Source organism: Salmo salar, chromosome 02 (assembly GCF_965601325.2).
Source record: "Salmo salar chromosome 02, fSalSal1, whole genome shotgun sequence".
Taxonomy (NCBI): Eukaryota; Metazoa; Chordata; class Actinopteri; order Salmoniformes; family Salmonidae; genus Salmo; species Salmo salar.
The window spans coordinates 93,742,429-93,752,455 of record NC_138292.1 but is presented as its reverse complement, the minus strand read 5'-3'; the positions used below and the strand labels follow the sequence as shown (position 1 = coordinate 93,752,455).

At 38.5% G+C, this 10,027-nt stretch overlaps 1 long non-coding RNA gene across 1 annotated transcript; it reads left to right on the top strand.

Annotated features, from left to right (window-relative positions):
- The first annotated feature begins 817 nt into the window (after positions 1-817).
- Positions 818-10,027, top strand: LOC145863199 (uncharacterized). The gene is made up of 2 exons (XR_014382468.1): positions 818-1,347; positions 6,543-10,027. It is a non-coding gene; the product is annotated as an uncharacterized LOC145863199 (long non-coding RNA).

The window sequence follows — 10,027 nt, the reverse complement described above, 5'->3', positions numbered from 1 at the left end:
ATATTATATTATACTAATACAATTGCTCAGAGAAAGAGATATAGTTTAACATGTAATTCTCAAAAGGTAGGGGTCTGAATTATTGCCATCATGTTTTCAATACTCCAGCACCCTCCCCTTGGGAGGATAACGACACTGAAATGTTTAATGAGATTAGAGGACACATTGGGTGTGATCTTAGACCATTCCTCCATACAGAATCTCTCCAGGTCCTTGATTTATTTAGTCTGTCTTATGGACTGCCCTGTTCAATTCATACCACAGGTTTTCAATGGAGTTCAAGTCCGAAGACTGAGATGACAGATTTTGTGCCAAATAACCGTTTCTTCGTGGATGTTGATGTGTCTTGCTGGACGATCCCCTTATGGCCAAGTTTCAGCCTCCTAGCAGAGAGGTAACCAGGTTTTGGGCTAAAATATCCTGGTAGTGGGTAAAGTTTATTTATTTATTTTATACAGTAATTTTTGCTCATCTTTATCAAGGGTATTAATAACTAGGTGCTTATTTTGATATATAGTTATTTGACTGAATCAGAAATACAGATGTGGAGTAGATTTAGAGTTTGTTTTAAATTATCATAAAAAAATCTGAACTAATCAAACAACACTTGTTGTTCTTTGTACGTGTTGATATAATATTCATATTTAATGGAGAGTAAAAAACGTTTCCCTAAACTGCTTTATAATATTATAATTCAATGAAGAATAAAAATAGTTTTCCCTCCTCAACTGCGTTTCCTCCCTCCAGACAGCAGATGGCGATATGTGTCTTTCAGGCGATGTTTCTAGTGTGACGTATAATCTAGTGGACGGAACGCTTCTTCAACAACTGCAGCCACCTCGGTAGCTCGCTAGCCGACAAAGTCGGAACATTCACGTTCTTTAGACAATTTCGTGGTTTATTTGCCATTTTGCTTTAAACATACTTATGTGGAAACAACTAGCTACCCCATTAAATGTAATATTTACGTTGTAAGTCAACTAGCTGGCTGGTTAAGTTAGCACTAGTCTAGTTAGCTAACATCCCCGACCATGAGTTCACTAAGCTACTCTCCTCCTGCTAAAGAAGAGGTCTGTTGGACGGAGAAAGAGGGACTGTGGCTGAACGTTGTCGTGAAAGAGGAAGAGGAGGATGTCACATTACAAAGACAAGTAGAAGGTGAGGCTGTTACCGTGAAAGAAGAAGAGAAAGACGTTACGGTGGAAGAAGAGAAAGACGCCTTCAGAGTGAAAGAAAAGGAGGAAGATGCAGTTTTTGGAGTGGAGAATGAAGAGGGGGAGATTACTGTCACATTAGAGGAGGACGAAGAAGAGAAGGCTGGAGATCTGATTAACACCAGTAAATACAGTGAGTACTATCTAATAAAACAGGGACCTTGATCTGATTAACACCAGTAAATACAGTGAGTACTATCTAATAAAACAGGGACATTGATCTGATTAACACCAGTAAATACCGTGAGTACTATCTAATAAAACAGGGACATTGATCTGATTAACACCAGTAAATACAGTGAGTACTATCTTATAAAACAGGGACATTGATCTGATTAACACCAGTAAATACAGTGAGTACTATCTTATAAAACAGGGACATTGATCTGATTAACACCAGTAAATACAGTGAGTACTATCTTATAAAACAGGGACACAAACTCTGCAGTTGTTGAACTAATGTGTGATTTTTAAAAGGGCATTCTACACTTGCATATGTTTTTGTACTGTATGAATTGTTCATGACGTCCTTTCCTGTTGAAAAGTGATATATAAATACATTAAAGTATAAACACACTAAAGGGAAACAAATAAATGTTTTGAGCAAAATAGTTTTTTTTTTTAGACAACTGCAAACTAGAAGGAGTGAGTGATGTCATAGTAAGGCCTTCAAGGAGTTGGCTTGATGGGAAGTCGTGATGTCATCCAATAGGCGACTGATCTTCATGTGAATATTCATTTTTCTTTTTAAAATCCTTCCTGTTCTGTCAAGTTGGTTGTTGATCATTGCTAGAAAGCCATTTTCTCGTCTTGCATTGACTTTCAAGACGATTTAAGTCCAAACTGTAACTAGGCCATTCAGGAACATTCAATGTCATCTTGGTAAGCTCCTCCAGTGTAGATTTGGCCTTGTGGTTCAGGTTATTGTCCTGTTAGGACAGTTTTTTTGTATTCAGATCTCTGAAATGCTCTCTAACTACGTAACATTTAGTGTCTCCTTATGTTACGCTGGGAAAACAGTTTTCATGGGCACAGAAATCCTAAATTATTTCAGAGTTTGCTAAATCCAATGGTTCTAACCGAGAGTCACCTTAACTTTATTGACAACACCCAAATGGATACTGTCATTAATGCAGTTCTTAAATAATTACACATAATTCTTAATACTGTAGCTGTTTAGTTACAGTCACATGTTCAACTATCATCAGCTGATCCAGGAAATCATTTTCTGAATGACTGTCAAATGACAAACATCACGACATGCAACAACAACCAAAGTGCTTCTTCGTTCATTACTCTGGTAAAGACAGTCATGCTGTGCTCCACGTTGGATCCAACATCCCTAACAAATTGGTGCTTATAATTTTGTTGTCTGCTTGATTTACTGTAGGGTCTCGTTAGTCTGTTTGGACACAGAGATACTTAGCTCATAATGTGTAGAGAACTGTTCCTTGATGGATAGGCTATTGTACAACACACAGAGCTATTTTCCTTTATTCAGGACATTTAGAATGACAACACATTACATAATAGCCTAGTGGGATTATTCACAAAATGATCAGGTTATGAAATGTCACGACAGACATTTTAGTTTGCATGTTTCACCTGAAATATTAAATGATTTATAATCCTAGGTCTATGTTGTTGTTAGGTGAAGTTATGGGGCCTACAGTAGGTCTATGTTGTTGTTAGGTGAAGTTATGGGTCCTACAGTAGGTCTATGTTGTTGTTAGGTGAAGTTATGGGTCCTACAGTAGGTTTATGTTATTGTTAGGTGAAGTTATGGGTCCTACAGTAGGTCTTTGTTATTGTTAGGTGAAGTTAAACAGTGTACAAACCCTCATTGTCAGGCTGATGGAAAAGCCAAAGAGAATTTTACTGGTTGAAGTACAAAGCGGTTGATTTGCGATGATGACACAAACATTATATTAAGCATGACATTGAAGCGAGCCTTACAATTATAATCCAAAGTAGTGTGAAATGCACTCATAAGCAACCTGGAAATGGAGGTTACTCCCCTGAGTTTTCCCCCATTCACATTCAGAATACATTGTGATAAACTAAAATCTTTGCTCACCAGATATACTACATCCTTACCTAGTGGTTTCCTCATTACCAGATATACTACATCCATAACTAGCGGTTTCCTCATTACCAGTTATACTACATCCATAACTAGTGGTTTCCTCATTACCAGATATACTACATCCATAACTAGTGGTTTCCTCATTACCAGATATACTACATCCATAACTAGTGGTTTCCTCATTACCAGATATACTACATCCATAACTAGTGGTTTCCTCATTACCAGATATACTACATCCATAACTAGTGGTTTCCTCATTACCAAATATACTACGTCCATAACTAGTGGTTTCCTCATTACCAGATGTACTACATCCATAACTAGGGGTTTCCTCATTACCAGATATACTACGTCCATAACTAGCGGTTTCCTCATGACCAGATATACTACATCCATAACTAGTGGTTTCCTCATTACCAGATATACTACATCCATAACTAGTGGTTTCCTCGTTACCAGATATACTACACCCATAACTAGCGGTTTCCTCATTAGCAGGGAGGAGTTTCTACAACCAAATATACTACATCCATAACTAGCTGTTTCCTTATTAGCAGGGAGGCGTTTCTGCAATCAAATTGTGTGCGCATTGCCCTCGTGCTGCAATTTTATTAAACACAGAAAGGGGCCAATATTGGAGACCAAAAGTAATCTGGCACACTGCTTAGGATTTCAACAACTTTACTAACTTCTAGTTTCCACTAATGTGAAAACAAGACGAAATGACTTGTTGCTAACTTGACTGTCTTAATTGTCAAATAATTTAACTTCTCAGGGCTGCGTCCACCTGCGGGGCACAGCCAGTGAAATGTCAGGGCGGCAAATTCGAAACAACAAAATGTCATAATTCAACTTTCTCAAACACAACTATTTTACACCATTTTAAAGATACACTTCTCCTTGATGTAACCACATTGTCCGATTTCAAAAAGGCTTTACAGCGAAAGCAAAACATTAGATTACGTTAGGAGAGTACATAGACAAAAATAATCACACAGCCATTTTCCAAGCAAGGACATGTGTCAATAAAACCCAAAACACAGCTAACTGAAGCACTAACCTTTGGCGATCTTCATCAGATGACACTCCTAGGACATTATGTTACACAATACACGTATGTTTTGTTCGATAAAGTTCATATTTATATCCCAAAACAGCATTTTACATTGGCGCGTGATGTTCAGAAAATGTATTCCCACCAAAACTTCCGGTGAATGTGCACATCAATTTACAAAAATACTCATAAACGTTGACAAAATATACAACAATTATTTAAAGAATTATAGATAGACTACTCCTGGATGCAACCGCTGTGTCAGATTTTAAAATGGCTTTACGGAGAAAGCACATTTTTCAATATTCTGAGTACATAGCTCAGCCATCACAGCGAGCTATACAGACACCCGCCAAGTTCGGGGCAACCTAAACTCAGAATTAGTATTAGAAATATTCTCTTACCTTTGCTGATCTTCGTCAGAATGCACTCCCAGGACTGCTACTTCCACAAGAAATGTTGTTTTTGTTCGAAATAATCCATATTTATGTCCAAATACCTCCGTTTTGTTCGTAGGGTTCAGAGCACTATCCAAAGGCATAACGCGCGAGTGCGGTACCAGAGACGAAAAGTCCAAATGTTCCATTACCGTACTTAGAAGCATGTCAAACTCTGTTTAAAATCAATCTTTATGGTATTTTTAACGTAAAATTGCGATAATATTCCAACCGGACAATAATAGCGTATTCATTCAAGGAGAAAAAGAAGGAACAGCGTGCTTGCGGGACCGCGCATATCCAATCCCTTTGTTGCCAGGCAGTCCACTCAGTAACTGAGCTCCTATTATCTGCCCAGTGACAGGAGAATGCTTCTCAGGCCCAGAAGCTAGGATATGCATATTATTAGTGGATTTGGATAGAAAACACTCTGAAGTTTCTAAAACTGTTTGAATGATGTCTGTGAGTATAACAGAACTCATATGGCAGGCGAAAACCTGAGAAAAATCCAACCAGGAAGTGGGAAATCTGAGGTTTGTAGTTTTTCAAGTGATTGCCTATCCAATATATAGTGTCTGTGGGGTCATATTGCACTTCCTAAGGCTTCCACTAGATGTCAACAGTTTTTTTCAGGCTTCTACTGTGAATGGGGAGAGAATAAGAGCTATTTGAACCAGGTGTCTGGAAAAATGCCATGAGCTCAGTCACGCGCACCGACGTGAGAGCGAGCTGAGTTCCTTTTCATTTCTGAAGACGAAGGAATTGTCCGGTTGGAATATTATTGAAGATTTATGATAAAAACATCCTAAAGATTGATTCTAAACATCATTTGACATGTTTCTACAAACTGTAATGCAACTTTTTTGACTTTTCGTCTGGACTTTGTGCATGCGCATTCTACATTTGGAATAGTGAACTGAACGCACAAACAAAATGGAGGTATTTGGACATAAATATGGACTTTATCGAAACAAAACTAACATTTATTGTGGAACTGGGATTCCTGGGAGTGCATTCCGATGAAGATCATCAAAGGTAAGTGAATATTTATAATGCTATTTCTGACTTTTGTTGACTCCACAACATGTATGGCTTGTTTTGGTGACTGAGCGCTGTACTCAGATTATTGGAAAGTGTGCTTTCGCCTTAAAGCTTTTTTTAAATCTGACACAGCGGTTGCATTAAGGAGAAGTTTATCTTTTAATTCTATGCATAACAGTTGTATATTTTATCAACGTTTATGATGAGTGTTTCTGTAAATTGATGTGCTCATTCACCGGGGGTTTTGGAGGCAAAACATTTCTGAACATTACACGCCAATGTAAAATGTTTTTTTTTCGATATAAATATGAACTTTATCGAGCAAAACATACATGTATTGTGTAACATGAAGTCCTATGAGTGCCATCTGATGAAGATCATCAAAGGTTAGTGATTAATTTTAGCTGTATTTCTAGTTTTTGTGACGCCTCTCTTGGAAAATGGCTGTGTGGTTTTTCTTGTCTAGGTGCTGTCCTAACATAATCTAATGTTATGCTTTCGCCGTAAAGCCTTTTTGAAATCGGAAACTGGTTGGATTAACGAGAAGTTTATCTTTAAAATGGTGTATAATACTTGTATGTGTGAGAAATTTGAATTATGAGATTTTTGTTGTTTTGAATTTGGCGCTCTGCTATTTCACTGGCTGTTGCAGCGTCACACATACCCCAAAGAGGTTAACCATCTGTTTAACTTTGTTGTTCACACAGGAGAGAGACGGAACTATCGTGGATCCTCTGGAGAGCTTCAACAACATCATGAAGCTGACGAGGCAGAGAAGAGTCTCTCCAGATCAGAACACCTCAAGAAACAACTGCAGAGACCCACAGGGAAGAAATCTCATTTCTGCTCTGACTGTGGGAAGAGATTCAACTCTTCAGGAGACCATAAAATACATCAAAGAATTGACACTGGAGAGAAATCTTTTGGCTGTTATCTATGTGGGAAAAGTTGTACTAGGTCTATCCATCTAATTGTACACCAGAGAACACACACAGGAGAGAAATCTTTTAGCTGTGATCAATGTGGGAAGAAATTTACTGTGTCAAACTCCTTGATAATGCACCAGAGAATACACACAGGAGAGAAACCTTATAGCTGTCTCAATGTGGGAAGAGTTAAAGTAAATCTAGCAATCTAATTGTACACCAACGAACACACACAGGAGAGAAATCTTATAGTTGTGGTCAATGTGGGAAGAGTTTTGGTCAATCTAGCCATCTGACTCTACACCAGAGAACACACACAGGAGAAAAACCTTATAGCTGTGGTCAATGTGGGAAGAGTTTTACTACATCTGGCCAACTGACTCAACACCAGAGAATACACACAAGAGAGAAACCTTATAGCTGTGGTCAATGTGGGAAGAGTTTTGGTCGATCTGGCTCTCTGACTCAACACCAGAGAACACACACAGGAGAGAAACCTTATAGCTGTGGTCAATGTGGGAAGAGTTTTACTACATCTGGTCAGCTGACTATACACCAGAGAACACACACAGGAGAGAAACCCTATAGCTGTGACCAGAGATAATCTGATAAAAGATCTCTGATCAAATATTAGAAAATACATGGAGTTGTTTCATGATATCAATGAATTAATGTCACAATGTAGAATGTTTTAACATTGTAGTAGGAGTATTTTAATAATGTCACAATGTAGAACCCTAAACGTTTGTCCCCTGTTCTATTGATTTCAACATGATATGGATATTATCCTCAGGGGGAAAGTCCAGGCTCTGAATTGAAAGAGTACTATTTATGAGATTTAATAAAAAAGTGACAACAAAAAAAAGAGTTGTGTTACACTTACCACGTTGGTGACCCAGTTGAATCAAAAAGCAAAACTTAAAAATGTAGCTAGCTGTTTTCTGCAAATTGTCCTCTAACCAGTGATGTACACATTATTCCCAGATTCCGTGTGGTTTTTGAGCTGTTAGTTTTAACAGGACGTGCAACCTCATCTCCCTCCTCTCGCACAATATCGATGAGTGATGACAAGTGTTGTGTTCCTTTGTTTAGCGACCCCTACATTTAAATGTATCACTCCAAAATGTAGCTGACTGTCTTCTGCAGGTTGTCCTCTAACCAGTGAGGTAAAAGTTATCTCCCATTTCCATGTGTTTGTTTAGTTGTGTTAGTTTCAACAGCACGTGCAACCTGATTTCCCCACTAATTGATATCAGTGATTTATTGCTACTTGTCAAAACAACAGCGTTTCTGGTGCTTGTGCAGTTTATAAGGAGCCTGTTTCAAAAAATACAAGTAATACGATTATTGTGGCAGATGTTTGTGTATATAGTATGGCACATTTTATGTTTAGGTTTTCAATTTATCACAAACTTTTTCTGCATTTGGACTACTGATTTGGACACGTTTAAACTGTGACATTGGGGATATCTGACCTAGCAAAATGTCATTTGAAAGCCTTTGAAAATAAGGCTATGCAACCAAATATTTCATATTTACATTTCATGTAACATTTAGTAATCATAATTATTTATGTAACCGACTGACAATTTTTGGTACAATTATATTGACATTGTTGCCCTGCTTTTAGAATATCAGGGTTCATTCTCAGATGTGCCAACCCAAATGTACTAGAGCATGACATTGGAGACTGGGCCCCGATCCAACAACATGCCTATCTAGTGAACTCTGAAAAGAGAGAGAAGCTCCGCAGTGAGGTGGAACGTTACAAAGGATATTGCAGGAGTTTCCTCTTGAAATCAGACATGTCTGTGGTAAGGACAACTTGGTTTCTGATTGTCTCAAGGGTGGGCAGTCAAAAAGATTTGTGTTTTGCGTTTAGCCAGTGAGTTGCCATGGATCACAATTTATTTTGACTGCACGTTTTTCCGTATTGGAGATAAGTTTTGTTTGGGCTCGTTCCAAGTGGGCGAGAGTTCTAGAAGCTAGTGAGTTTTAGGAAGAGGAGAGTTCTAGAAGCTTACGGTTGTAGAAAAATAGATATATTTAGAATTTTTTTTTCCTTTTTTTAATTGTTGACAGCCAGTAGACACCATGTTTATATTCTAGAAGGTGAAGCATTGTAGTTGATTATAATGTGAAATGGAAGTTTTCTGTTGGTGGTGAGCAAACTTGTCCAACAAAAATAAAGGATATATTTGTTGTCTTAAGGGGGAAGGTGTTAGAGGCTTTGGTTTTTCCATTTATGTTTTGAGGTTGGACTGTAGCACGTCTAGCTCGTCAGCCCGTCTTGCTCGTCAGCACGTACAGCTCGTTAGCCCGTCTAGCTCGTTAGCACGTCTAGCTGGTTAGCACGTCTAGCTCGTTAGCACGTAGGAAGCACTGATTGGTGTCACCTCGTTAGTCAGTATGTGTTACACCTGTGCTGGCTTGTCCATCTCGTTAGTGGGAAGGTGTTTCACCTGAGCTGGTCCAGGTTCTATTTAAGAGTGTCTGGCCCAGTGCTCCAGTTGTCTTGATACATGTGGAGAGTCAACACCTTTAGTTGCTCCACCTTTTTGGTTTGCTTCCTGTCTTTAAGTTTGGTGTGGGTTTTCTTTTGTTTTCCTCTTCTTGGGCAGATTTAGTGGGTCTCATGGTGGGTGTCTTTTAGGTCCCAGTTGTTGTTACTAGTCAACTTTCAGTGGACACAGAGCAAAACTGCAAGATTATGTTATAATACTTTTATTGCATCAAATGGTTATTTATGCAACAGAATAGAGGGTTCTTAGAACTATTGTGTCTGTGTGTTCTACTGAGGATGGGCCTCTGGGAGAAAACACTGACAGGAGATTTACAATGTCTTTTGGGTGATAAAACCTAAAGAGACCGCATTCCAGAGCATGAGTTAATGTTTCTGTTCTATATGGTACCAGGGAGAGATGACCCCAGGGCCAGACCCTGGTCTCTACACAAAGAGTACTGTTTTTACAGCAGATACTGTCTGCTGAGAATTATAAGTATCTTTCATACAAATCTTAACCTTGTGACCCGTTCTATACATCTGTTTTTCATGTAGGTTGAAAGGGGTGCATCTTGGCTGTAAAAGACCTTTGTACTTTTGTCTCGTGGCTCTCAACGAATCATCTGGGGGTGATTCATCTCTCAACGAATCATGATTGTTCAACCAGCCATCATTATCGTAGGGCACCCAATTGATTGACTTTATACGTGTGTTGTATTGACCTGCTCCCTTATAAGTGAATAAATATTTAGTTTAAGATTAA